This window comes from Oncorhynchus keta, unplaced genomic scaffold (assembly GCF_023373465.1).
Source record: "Oncorhynchus keta strain PuntledgeMale-10-30-2019 unplaced genomic scaffold, Oket_V2 Un_contig_27686_pilon_pilon, whole genome shotgun sequence".
NCBI lineage: Eukaryota > Metazoa > Chordata > Actinopteri > Salmoniformes > Salmonidae > Oncorhynchus > Oncorhynchus keta.
In genome coordinates this window covers 15914-30582 of record NW_026285650.1, presented here as the reverse complement: position 1 = coordinate 30582, position 14669 = coordinate 15914, and the positions used below count along the sequence as shown (strand labels likewise).

At 45.7% G+C, this 14669-nt stretch overlaps 1 pseudogene; it reads left to right on the top strand.

Annotated features, from left to right (window-relative positions):
- Positions 1-1267: 1267 nt before the first annotated feature.
- LOC127922923 (serine/threonine-protein phosphatase 2A 55 kDa regulatory subunit B delta isoform-like) lies at positions 1268-14399 on the top strand (annotated as a pseudogene).
- Positions 14400-14669: the final 270 nt, after the last annotated feature.

Here is a 14669-nt window from a genome sequence, read left to right as displayed (position 1 = left end):
CCTTTGTTGTTGTTGTTGTCTCTCTCAGACCTTGTTGTCTCTCTCTCAGCCGACATAGAAGTGTTACACACTCATGACCTTGTTGTTGTTGTCTCTCTCTCAGCCGACATAGAAGTGTTACACACTCATGACCTTGTTGTTGTTGTCTCTCTCTCAGCCGACATAGAAGTGTTACACACTTGACCTTGTTGTTGTTATTCTCTCTCAGAACTACTAGAAGTGTTACAACTCATGACCTTGTTGTTGTTGTCTTCTCAGCCGACATAGAAGTGTTACACACTCATGACCTTGTTGTTGTTGTCTCTCAGCCGAAAACAAGTGTTACACACTCATGACCTTGTTAATTGTTGTCTCTCTAATCTACAAACATAGAAGTGTTACACACTTGACCTTGTTTTTTGTCTCTTTGTCTGGTTGTGACATAGAAGTGTTACTAATCATGACCTGTTTATTTCTTTCTCAGCCGACATAGAAGTGTTACACACTCATGACCTTGTTGTTGTTGTCTCTCTCAGCCGACATAGAAGTGTTACACACTCATGACCTTGTTGTTGTTGTCTCTCTAACAACATAGAAGTGTTACACACTCATGACCTTGTTGTTGTTGTCTCTCTCTCAGCCGACATAGAAGTGTTACACACTCATGACCTTGTTGTTGTTGTCTCTCTCAGCCGACATAGAAGTGTTACACTCATGACCTTGCGTTGTTCATGGTTGTTGTGTTGTCTCTCTCTCAGCCGACATAGAAGTGTTACACACTCATGACCTTGTTGTTGTCTCTCTCTCAGCCGACATAGAAGTGTTACACACTCATGACCTTGTAAAGGTTGTTGTCTCCTCTCAGCCGACATAATCTCAACGGTTGAGTTTAACTATTCTGGAGAACTACTAGCGACGGGGAGACAAAGGAGGTATCATAAAGTCCATTTTTTTACGGGAACAAGAGGTCAGTTAACTATCAAACAGACATAAATCAATAGAAGAAAAAAAATGTTTAAGACTAAAACGCACCTTGAAAACAACATTAGTCGGCCACCTTTTAATGGAGCATAATGTACAAAATCGTATTATTATTTTTTTTTTAAGTGCATTTTTGTGGTGGTTGTGAAATATAGTCGTACTAATAATGAGCTGGGTTTATTTCTTTCAGAGTAAAAACCGTCCTCATTCCAGAGGGAATACAATGTGTACAGCACTTTCCAGAGCCATGAACCCGAGTTGACTATTTGAAAAGCTTAGAAATCGAGGAGAAAATTAACAAAATAAGATGGTTACCTCAACAAACAGTGAACACTCTCTGCTCTCAAGATCGGTAAGTCAGAAGGGCTCTCGTAATATTTCTGATTGCGTTTAGGTCAAGGTGATGACTCTTCAGCACCACAGACATGTAAGAAACTGCACTGAATATTGAACTGTAAAGATCAAGATTATTAACCTCTGAAGGGAAATGTCCTGTATTACCAAATCCATGAGAGTTAAACCACCACACAAGTCAAGGTTGTATCATAAAGTCCATTTTTTTATTATATGAGCTTCACTTAAGCTGTGACTCTCAGATCAATTCAGTGTCTATAAAGGACATGTAATAGTGAGCCTCTGAGAGTCCTTAGTTCCTAGTATCATTTATAGATCAAGACACACACACCTCTGAACTCACATGTAAAGTAACAGATCTTAGGAACATTGCACAAAAGATAAGGGCAGCCTTAGAAGGGACATGTTAGTTTAGCCTCTTAGGAGGTTCTATTCTCATTCTAGATCCAAGATAAAACATTACCTCAGAAGGGACATGTAATAATCAGTTGCCTCTTAGGCTATTTACTCCCATCAAATACAGGGCAACCTCAGAAGGGACATGTAATAGTGAGCCTCTTAGGTCATATACTAGATCAAGATAAGGTCAACCTCAGAAGGGACATGTAATAGTGAGCCTCTTAGGCTATTTACTAGATCAAGATAAGGTCAACCTCAGAAGGGACATGTAATAGTGAGCCTCTTAGGCTATATACTAGATCAAGATAAGGTCAACCTCAGAAGGGACATGTAATAGTGAGCCTCTTAGGCTATATACTAGATCAAGATAAGGGGACAACCTCTTAGGCTATATACTAGAGGTCAACCTCAGAAGGGACATGTAATAGTGAGCCTCTTAGGCTATATACTAGATCAAGATAAGGGCAACCTCAGAAGGGACATGTAATAGTGAGCCTCTTAGGCTATATACTAGATCAAGATAAGGGCAACCTCAGAAGGGACATGTAATAGTGAGCCTCTTAGGCTATATACTAGATCAAGATAAGGTCAGGCCTCAGTAGGGACATGTAATAGTGAGCCTCTTAGGCTATATACTAGATCAAGATAAGGTCAACCTCAGAAGGGACATGTAATAGTGAGCCTCTTAGGCTATATACTAGATCAAGATAAGGTCAACCTCAGAAGGGACATGTAATAGTGAGCCTCTTAGGCTATATACTAGATCAAGATAAGGTCAACCTCAGAAGGGACATGTAATAGTGAGCCTCTTAGGCTATATACTAGATCAAGATAAGGTCAACCTCAGAAGGGACATGTAATAGTGAGCCTCTTAGGCTATATACTAGATCAAGATAAGGTCAACCTCAGAGGGGACATACAACAGTTCCAGACACATTCCCATAAGAAGACAAGCCTGACCTCTCCCCTCTCTGGGGTCCAAGTAACTTTTCCCCCCAAATAAGCATTATTATGTAAATGAAACATCTTATTTATCAATGTTAACAAACTCATTCTGATTCTGCTGCCACACTCCTTCCTCTGAAGTGTTTTGACAGACGGAAAGGCCAAGGATGACTGTAAACCTGTGCTATAGCACACTGACATGGCCTTTTTCCCAACCCAGACAAAACCATCAAGCTGTGGAAAATCAGCCAACGGGACAAAAGAGCAGAAGGCTACAACTTGAAAGACGAGGATGGAAGACTGAGAGATCCTTTCAGAATCACGTCGTTACGGGTATGTCTCCTCTCGTTCATCACCGTTTACCTGGTATAGTTTTGAATGATCCCGTTCAGGGAAATATTATAAATTTTACCCCCTTTTCTCCCCAATTTCGTGGTATCCAATTGTTAGTAGTTACTATCTCGTCTCATCGCTACAACTCCCGTACGGGCTCGGGAGAGACGAAGGTCGAAACAGAACCCAACCAAGCCTCACTGCTTCTTAACACAGCGCTCATCCAACCCGGAAGCCAGCCGCACCAATGTGTCGGAGGAAACACCGTGCACCTGCCGACCTGGATAGCGTGCACTGCGCCCGGCCCGCCACAGGAGTCGCTAGTGAGCGATGAGACAAGGATATCCCTACCGGCCAAACCCTCCCCTAACCCGGACAACGCTGGGCCAATTGTGCGTCACCCCATGGAGCCTGGGCTCGAACCCAGAGTCTCTGGTGGCACAGCGATGCAGTGCCTTAGACCACTGCGTCACCCGGGAGGCCCTCCGTTCAGGGAAATAAATAAATAAAAAACACAAAGAACAAGGTAAAGTATTTGGAGTGAAAATGTGATGGAGAAAATACACGGCACCGGTGACGGTCTGATATGAACCTGCCGTTCGTTCTCCATCCGTTTAGGCAGTGTGTTTTAGCAACCGGTCGCCGTTAGCCGTTCTGACTGCTGACATTTTCACTAGTTTTGACAAGTAGAATCAGTTCGCACTCGGTTCGCAAATTACATCAAATCAAAAATCAAATGTATTTATAAAGCCCTTCGTACATCAGCTGATATCTCAAAGTGCTGTACAGAAACCCAGCCTAAAACTCCCAAACAGCAAGCAATGCAGGTGTAGAAGCACGGTGGCTAGGAAAAACTCCCTAGAAAGGCCAAAACCTAGAGAGGAACCAGGCTATGTGGGGTGGCCAGTCGTCTTCTGGCTGTGCCGGGTGGAGATTATAACAGAACATGGCCAAGATGTTCAAATGTTCACAATGTTCAAATGTGCCACACCCCCCCTCCGTGACTCCTTCCACACCCCCCCTCCGTGTCTCCTTCCACACCCCCTCCGTGACTCCTTCCACCCCCCTCCGTGTCTCCTTCCACCCTTCACCCCTCCGTGTCTCCTTCCACACCCCACCTTGCCACAGCCCCCTCCGTGACTCCTTCCACCACCCCCTCCGTGACTCCTTCCACACCCCCCCTCCGTGACTCCTTCCACCACCCCCCTCTGTGACTCCTTCCACAGCCCCCTCCGTGACTCCTTCCACAGCCCCCTCCGTGACTCCTTCCACAGCCCCCTCCGTGACTCCTTCCACAGCCCCCTCCGTGACTCCTTCCACCCCCCTCCGTGACTCCTTCCACCACCCCGTGACTTGCCACAGCCCCCCCCGTGACTCCTTCCACCACCCCGTCTTGCCACAGCCCCCTCCGTGACTCCTTCCACCACCCCGCCTTGCCACAGCCCCCCTCCGTGACTCCTTCCACCACCCCCTTGCCACAGCCCTCCGCCTCCTTCCACACCCCCCTCCGTGACTTGCCACAGCCCCCTCCGTGACTCCTTCCACCACCCCAGCCTTGCCACAGCCCCCTCCGTGACTCCTTCCACCACCCCGCCTTGCCACAGCCCCCCTCCGTGACTCCTTCCACCACCCCGCCTTGCCACAGCCCCCCTCCGTGACTCCTTCCACCACCCCGCCTTGCCACAGCCCCCCTCCGTGACTCCTTCCACCACCCCGCCTTGCCACAGCCCGAACCCAAAACGGACCGAACTGTAATCCATTAATGATCCCTTAGTTTAATTTGTCTTTTAAATACATATTTTAATAATTCTCCTCTGCTGCTAAATTGTTGAGGCCCCCAAAAATCTGGAACATTAAATCATATTTCTGCCCTTCTTTGAAGAGGCTGGAACTGTCCACACTTACATTTCCTCTGCCGACAAGACTAGTGACGAACAGCAAATCAGACAACGCCATAGTAACACGTGAAACTGTTGAGCGTGAGAAACCCAGCAGCGTTGCAGTTCCAGACTCAAACCGGTGCGCCTGGCGCCTACGGACATAGCTCGTTCAGGGGCACTTCAATATTTTGTCTTCACCCTCATATTTTAGTCAAGTATCAATATAATATTGCGATATGTAACTGACCCCCCCTCTACTTTACTACTACATATATTTGTCATCTTCAGAAAAGGAGCGAACTGCAGGGTTTTTAAAGGTGGTATATCGTCATAATAAAAGGGTTCTTTGTTGTAGGTGCCTGTGCTGCTGCCTATGGACCGGATGGTGGAGGCTAGTCCGAGGAGGATATTCGCTAACGCACACACATATCACATCAATTCTATCTCTGTAAACAGTGATCACGAAACGTACCTTTCAGCTGATGACCTCAGGGTTAACCTCTGGCATTTAGAAATCACAGATAGAAGTTTTAGTATCCTTTTTTAATCACAAAACATACGCAACATGTATTTCATTTAAATGGGAAGATTTGTGTGTGTGTGTGTTTACCTGTGTGTGTGTTTACCTGTGTGTGTGTGTGTGTCTACCTGCGTGTGTGTGTCTACCTGCGTGTGTGTGTCTACCTGCGTGTGTGTACCTGTGTGTGTGTGTCTACCTGTGTGTACCTGTGTGTGTGTGTCTACCTGTGTGTGTGTGTCTACCTGTGTGTGTGTGTCTACCTGCGTGTGTGTGTCTACCTGCGTGTGTGTGTCTACCTGCGTGTGTGTGTCTACCTGCGTGTGTGTGTCTACCTGCGTGTGTGTGTCTACCTGTGTGTGTGTCTACCTGTGTGTGTGTGTCTACCTGTGTGTGTGTGTGTGTGTGTGTGTGAGTGTGTGTGTGTACGTGTGTCTACGTGTGTCTACGTGTGTCTACGTGTGTCTACGTGTGTCTACGTGTGTGTGTCTACGTGTGTGTGTCTACGTGTGTGTGTCTACGTGTGTGTCTACGTGTGTGTGTCTACGTGTGTGTGTCTACGTGTGTGTGTCTACGTGTGTGTGTCTACGTGTGTGTGTGTGTCTACGTGTGTGTGTGTGTGTGTGTGTCTACCTGTGAGTGTGTGTGTCTACCTGTGAGTGTGAGTGTGTGTGTGTCTACCTGTGAGTGTGTGTGTGTCTACCTGTGAGTGTGTGTGTCTACCTGTGAGTGTGTGTGTGTCTACCTGTGAGTGTGTGTGTGTGTCTCTACCTGTGATGTGTGTGTGTCTACCTGTGAGTGTGTGTGTCTACCTGTGAGTGTGTGTGTCTACCTGTGTGTGTGTCTATGCCCTTGCCATGTCTTGGTGGTGTTGATCCTTGATCGTGCCCCTCCCCTCCCCAGACATTGTAGATATAAAGCCTGCCAACATGGAGGAGCTAACAGAAGTCATCACGGCTGCAGAGTGCCATCCACACCAGTGTAATGTATTTGTGTACAGTAGCAGTAAGGGGACCATCCGCCTCTGTGACATGCGAGCTGCTGCCCTCTGTGACAGGCAAAGCAAATGTAAGTCGGTAATATCGTTGGAGTAAAACTTTACAGAAATGTCATTGTTTTAGATAGAATAATATATGTTGTTGCTGTAGCGAATCCTGTTATCAAAACTCAACTGAAATAAGAGAACGGAGTTGAGCGTTCCTCAAACTAAGTCAGATGTGTTTCCACACAAACTGTTTTTTTATGTTTCACAATAGTTTCCCTCTGATGTCAGCCGGTTATTTATTTATATTTTATGTTTTCCCTTTATTTAACCAGGCAAGTAGGAACAGTGGGTTAACTGGTCTGGGAACAGTGGGTTAACTGGTCTGGGAACAGTGGGTTAACTGGTCTGGGAACAGTGGGTTAACTGGTCTGGGAACAGTGGGTTAACTGGTCTGGGAACAGTGGGTTAACTGGTCTGGGAACAGTGGGTTAACTGGTCTGGGAACAGTGGGTTAACTGGTCTGGGAACAGTGGGTTAACTGGTCTGGGAACAGTGGGTTAACTGGTCTGGGAACAGTGGGTTAACTGGTCTGGGAACAGTGGGTTAACTGGTCTGGGAACAGTGGGTTAACTGGTCTGGGAACAGTGGGTTAACTGGTCTGGGAACAGTGGGTTAACTGGTCTGGGAACAGTGGCTTAACTGGTCTGGGAACAGTGGGTCTGGGAACAGTGGCTTAACTGGTCTGGGAACAGTGGCTTAACTGGTCTGGGAACAGTGGCTGACTGAACTGGTCTGGGAACAGTGGACTGGTCTAGGAACAGTGGCTTAACTGGTCTGGGAACAGTGGGTTACTGGTCTAGAACAGTGGGTTAACTGCTCTGGGAACAGTGGGTTAACTGGTCTGGGAACAGTGGGGTTAACTGGTCTGGGAACAGTGGGTTAACTGGTCTGGGAACAGTGGGTTAACTGGTCTGGGAACAGTGGGTTAACTGGTCTGGGAACAGTGGGTTAACTGGTCTGGGAACAGTGGGTTAACTGGTCTGGGAACAGTGGGTTAACTGGTCTGGGAACAGTGGGTTAACTGGTCTGGGAACAGTGGGTTAACTGGTCTGGGAACAGTGGGTTAACTGGTCTGGGAACAGTGGGTTAACTGGTCTGGGAACAGTGGGTTAACTGGTCTGGGAACAGTGGGTTAACTGGTCTGGGAACAGTGGGTTAACTGGTCTGGGAACAGTGGCTTAACTGGTCTGGGAACAGTGGCTTAACTGGTCTGGGAACAGTGGACTGGTCTGGGAACAGTGGGTTAACTGGTCTGGGAACAGTGGGTTAACTGGTCTGGGAACAGTGGGTTACTGGTCTAGAACAGTGGGTTAACTGGTCTGGGAACAGTGGGTTAACTGGTCTGGGAACAGTGGGTTAACTGGTCTAGGAACAGTGGGTTAACTGGTCTGGGAACAGTGGGTTAACTGGTCTGGGAACAGTGGGTTAACTGGTCTGGGAACAGTGGGTTAACTGGTCTGGGAACAGTGGGTTAACTGGTCTGGGAACAGTGGGTTAACTGGTCTGGGAACAGTGGGTTAACTGGTCTGGGAACAGTGGGTTAACTGGTCTGGGAACAGTGGGTTAACTGGTCTGGGAACAGTGGGTTAACTGGTCTGGGAACAGTGGGTTAACTGGTCTGGGAACAGTGGGTTAACTGGTCTGGGAACAGTGGGTTAACTGGTCTGGGAACAGTGGGTTAACTGGTCTGGGAACAGTTTTAACTGGTTTGGGAACAGTGGGTTAACTGGTCTGGGAACAGTGGGTTCTCGGTCTTGAGGAGCCAGAGGTCCTGGGAACAGTGGCTTAACTGGTCTGGGAACAGTGGCTTAACTGGTCTGGGAACAGTACTGGTCTAGGAACAGTGGGTTAACTGGTCTGGGAACAGTGGGTTAACTGCTCTAGTCACAGTGGGTTAACTGCTCTAGGAACAGTGGGTTAACTGGTCTAGGAACACTAGGTTAACTGCTTTAGGAACAGTGGAGACCTAACTGGTCTAGACCTACAGTGGGTTAACTGCTCGAGGAACAGTGGGTTAACTGTAGAGGAACAGTGGGTTAACTGTCTAGAACAGTGGGTTAACTGGTCTAGGAACAGTGGGGTTAACTGGTCTAGGAACAGTGGGGTTAACTGGTCTAGAACAGTGGGGTTAACTGGTCTAGAAACAGTGGGTTAACTGGTCTAGAAACAGTGGGTTAACTGGTCTAGGAACAGTGGGGTTAACTGGTCTAGGAACTGGTCTAGGAACAGGGGGTTAACTGGTCTAGGAACAGTGGGGTTAACTGGTCTAGGAACAGTGGGGGTAACTGACTGGAACTTTACCTGTCTAGAGAACAGTAGGGGTTACCTGGGAGTGAACTGGGGTTAACTGGTCTAGGAACAGTGGGTTAACTGGGAACTCTGGTCTAGGAACAGTGGGTTAACTGGTCTAGGAACAGTTTAACTGGTCTGGGAACTGCCAGGTTAACTGGTCTGGAACAGTGGGTTAACTGGTCTGGGAACAGTGGGTTAACTGGTCTGGGAACAGTGGGTTAACTGGTCTGGGAACAGTGGGTTAACTGGTCTGGGAACAGGGGACTTAAGGTACTGGTCTGGGAACAGTTTAACTGGTCTGGGAACAGTGGGTTAACTGGTCTGGGAACAGTGGGGTTAACTGGTCTGGGAAACAGTGGGTTAACTGGGGGAACTTTAACTGCTGTTTTGATGGACTGGTTTGGAAAGGTTTGTATGTATTTGTTTCTCAGTCTTAGAGCCAGAGGACCTAGCAGCCGGTCCTTCTGGAGATCATCTCTCCTCAATATCGGATGTGAAGTTCAGTCACAGCGGCCGCTACCATGATGACCAGAGACTACCTGTCAGTCAAGGTGTGGGATCTGAACATGGAAACCTGTGAGACCTTTAACCAGGTACTGAATGGAACTTTACCTACCAGGTACTGACTTTAACTGTACCTGTAGAGACCTGCCTGTAGAGACCTACCAGGTACTGACTTTAACTTTACCTGTAGAGACTTACCAGGTACTGACTAGAACTTTACCTGTAGAGACTTACCAGGTAGTGACTTTAACTTTTTTACCTGTAGAGACTTACCAGGTTCTGACTGGAACTTTACCCGTAGAGACCTACCAGGTACTGACTGGAACTTTACCTGTAGAGACCTACCAGGTACTGACTGGAACTTTACCTGTAGAGACTTACCAGGTAGTGACTAGAACTTTACCTGTAGAGACTTACCAGGTAGTGACTAGAACTTTACCTGTAGAGACCTACCAGGTACTGACTGGAACTTTACCTGTAGAGACTTACCAGGTACTGACTGGAACTTTACCTGTAGAGACCTACCAGGTACTGACTGGAACTTTACCTGTAGAGACCTACCAGGTACTGAATGGAACTTTACCTGTAGAGACCTACCAGGTACTGACTGGAACTTTACCTGTTGAGACTTACCAGGTAGTGACTAGAACTTTACCTGTAGAGACCTACCAGGTACTGACTGGAACTTTACCTGTAGAGACTTACCAGGTACTGACTGGAACTTTACCTGTAGAGACCTACCAGGTACTGACTGGAACTTTACCTGTAGAGACTTACCAGGTACTGACTGGAACTTTACCTGTAGAGACCTACCAGGTACTGACTGGAACTTACCTGTAGAGACCTACCAGGTACTGACTGGAACTTTACCTGTAGAGACTTACCAGGTACTGACTTTAACCTTACCTGTAGAGACCTACCAGGTACTGACTGGAACTTTACCTGTAGAGACTTACCAGGTAGTGACTAGAACTTTACCTGTAGAGACCTACCAGGTACTGACTGGAACTTTACCTGTAGAGACTTACCAGGTACTGACTAGAACTTTACCTGTAGAGACCTACCAGGTACTGACTAGAACTTTACCTGTAGAGACCTACCTGTAGACCTACCAGGTACTGACTTTAACTGTACCTGTAGAGACCTACCTGTAGAGACCTACCAGGTACTGACTGGAACTTTACCTGTAGAGACCTACCAGGTACTGACTGGAACTTTACCTGTAGAGACCTGCCAGGTACTGACTGGAACTTTACCTGTAGAGACCTACCAGGTACTGACTGGAACTTTACCTGTAGAGACCTACCAGGTACTGACTGGAACTTTACCTGTAGAGACCTGCCTTTAGAGACCTACCAGGTACTGACTGGAACTTTACCTACATTCCTCTGGCTCTAGAGCACTGCGTTGTGTAGTAGTATGTTTTTATCACATTTTGAATGAATTGCAATGGTATGAAAACAGACAGAAACAATATGTATAGTGAACAAAGATATAAACCAAACATTTTCAATTTCAACACTTTTACAGTTCATATAAGGATATCAGTCAATTGAAATAAATCCAATGGGCCCTGATCTATAGATTTCACATGACTAGGCAGGCGCGCAGCCATGGATGGGCCTGGGAGTGCATAGGCCCACCCACTGGGGAGCCAGGTACAGCTAGTCAGAATTGCTTTTTTCCTCACAAGGGCTTTATTACAGACATAAATACTCCTCAGTTTCATCAGCAGTCTGGGTAGCTGGTCTCAGACGATCCCACAGGTAAAGAAGCCGGATGCGGAGATCCTGGGTTGGCGTGGTTACATGTGGCCTGCTGTTGTCAGGCCGGTTGGACGTCCTGCCAAATTCTCTAAACCGATGTTGGAACATTCGATTCTCTGACAACAGCTCTAGTGTACATACCTGCAGTCAGCATACCAATTGCACGCTCCCTCAAAACTTGAGATGTCTGTGGCATTGTGTTGGATGACAAAAACTGCGCATTTTAGTGGCCTTTTATTGTCCTCAGCACAAGGTTCACATGTGTAATGATCATGTGTAATCAACATCTTCCTGTATACCACACCTGTCAGGTGGATAGATTATCTTGACAAAGGACAAATGCTCACTAACGGAGATGTTAGTGCACAACATTTGAGAAAAATAAGCTTTTGTTGCGTATGGAAAATTTCTAGGATATTTTATTTCAGTTCGTGAAACAAGGGACCAACACTTTACATGTTGCATTTTATATTTTTGTTCAGTGTATATATGTTATTTATTTAAATCTTTAAAATTCTTGTCTCAGGAATGAAAGACAAATTCTTCCTAAAGGCCAAATAAATTAATTGATCCGAACTGTTTTTAATGTGTTTTATATTTTGTATAGGTGCACGAGTACCTCCGTAGCAAGCTCTGCTCGCTGTATGAAAACGACTGCATCTTCGACAAGTTCGAGTGCTGCTGGAACGGTGCTGACAGGTACCGCAAACCAACCGACACGGAACTTTAGAATCAGTTTGAAAGTTACGTTCGTTCTCATAAATGGACCCGCAACACGCAAATAACAAACACCTGCATTACAATCAACCTGCTGTATATACACAAAGCCCAGGATCACCTGACAGCATTCATTCCTATGTGAAGACTCAACGGCACATTGAAGATAAAATAGTGGGTTAAGATGGCGTCTCATGGAGACGTGACATTGTGCTGTTTGGGCTCCTCCAGGAAGTGATGTTGCAGGCTAGCTCAGTGTTGCCTCCTCATTGAGTAACTCTAGTTTAAGGCTGACCAGGGTACTGCAGGCTGCCATTAGCAACTAAAATACCCTTCACTTCTCTGTGATTTTTCACTAATCGGTTCAAGGACACACATCTGTTGTGTTAGAAGCAGTTATTAATACCATGATTGTCACCTAAATGTTTTATTTACACTAAGATTGATCACAAGATTGACGTTTTCCATGAATTATAATGTGTTCTGTTTTCTGAGAACAATGCCTACAGTACAGCAGTCAGCCTTGTATTTCCTTGGTTTCAATGAGAAGGGCCATGTTTTCCCCTGATTACAATTCAGACCTGCAAATTGACTTCCAAGCAAAGACGTCTGCAACATTACTCTTCTAGAACCACAATGACATTACAACATTATTTCTAGAACCATGACGATGTGTACAACATTACCCTTCTAGAACATGGATTGATCACAATGACATTACATTTTTCTAGAACCATGATGACATTACATTACCCTTCTAGAACAATGATGGCGTTACAACATTACCTTTCCCTTCTAGAACCATGATGTTACAACATTAGGGTCCTTCTCCCTGAACAACGATGGCGCTACAACATTACCCTTCTAGAACCATGACAATGTTACAACATTACCCTTCTAGAACCATGATGACGCGTTACCCTTCTAGAACCATGACATTACATTACCCTTCTAGAACCATGATGACGTTACAAATTAACCTTCTAGAACCATTACCCTTCTAGAACCATGATGACGTTACAACATTAACCTTCTAGAACCATGACAATGTTCAACATTACCCTTCTAGAACCATGATGTTACAACATTAATATTACCCTTCTAGAACCATGATCCAGAACCATGATGACCTTCTAACATTCCCTTCTAGAACCATGATGATGTTACAACATTAACCTTCTAGAACCATGATGATGTTCTAACATTACCCTTCTAGAACCATGATGACGTTACATTACCCTTCTAGAACCATGATGATGTTAACATTACCCTTCTAGAACCATAATGATGTTACATTACCCTTCTAGAACCATGATGATGTTACATTACCCTTCTAGAACCATGATGACATTACCCTTCTAGAACGTTTACATTACCCTTCTAGAACCATGATGACGTTACATTACCCTTCTAGAACCATGATGATGTTACATTACCCTTCTAGAACCATGACGGTGTTACATTACCCTTCTAGAACCATGATGACGTTACATTACCCTTCTAGAACCATGATGATGTTACATTACCCTTCTAGAACCATGGCGATGTTACAACATTACCCTTCTAGAACCATGGCGATGTTACAACATTACCCTTCTAGAACCATGGCGATGTTACAACATTACCCTTCTAGAACCATGACGATGTTACAACATTACCCTTCTAGAACCATGACGATGTTACAACATTACCCTTCTAGAACCATAATGATGTTACATTACCCTTCTAGAACCATGACGATGTTACAACATTACCCTTCTAGAACCATGGCGATGTTACAACATTACCCTTCTAGAACCATGACGATGTTACAACATTACCCTTCTAGAACCATGACGATGTTACAACATTACCCTTCTAGAACCATGACGATGTTACAACATTACCCTTCTAGAACCATGACGATGTACAACATTACCCTTCTAGAACCATGATGGCGTTACATTACCCTTCTAGAACCATGACGATGTTACAACATTACCCTTCTAGAACCATGACGATGTTACAACATTACCCTTCTAGAACCATGACGATGTTACAACATTACTCTTACCTCTTTGATGGGTTGTTTGCTTTACACTAGATAAATAAATACATGTCAATTCTTTATCTAGTATTTTTGTCCAGCAGCGAATTTCTATTTCATAATAGGTCTTATAATAATACATGGTATTTATATTGAGCTTTTAAAGGACTCAAAATCACTTTGCAATGTGCAATTCACCTTGTTTTGCTGTTCCTCCTCCCCAGTGCCATCATGACGGGCTCGTACAACAACTTCTTCCGGATGTTTGACCGGAACACGCGGAGGGACATCACGCTGGAGGCCTCTAGAGAGAACAGTAAACCTCGGGCCATCCTGAAGGCTCGCAAGGTGTCCACCGGGAGGAAGAGGAAGAAGGATGAGATCAGCGTAGACAGTCTGGACTTCAACAAGAAGATCCTACACACCGCGTGGCACCCAAAGGAGAACGTCATCGCTGTCGCCGCCACCAACAACCTCTACATATTCCAGGACAAGATCAACTAAACTTAACAACCCCCACCCCGAAACTGTTCCGACCCTCCCCGAACCCAGCCATCATACCTACCTACCGCGAATGGACAGAAATCTTGTACGTTGCATAGTTAAGGAATAGTCGTTAAATCTGTTTAAAGAAACAACAACAGCCTTGTCTGTCCTCTAATGAAGAAGAAATGTGATGCACTTGTTTCGTTGTGTTGGCCAGCCAGCCAGCCAGACGCCTGGTCGCCTGCTGGAGTCAGGCGGCCTGTTTCTTTAGAGTCTGAGGTGTTTGTTGGTTGGTTGGTTGGCGTCCTGTCTCGTTGTGAGGGCAGACAGAGGCAGGCAGGAGCCCCAGGTCTGACTCTGGACAGACTAACCCGGGCCTGACTGCAGCAGAAGATCGATGGACAGCGGCTCGACAAAGAGGGCCAAAAAAATGTCCGTTTAAAGT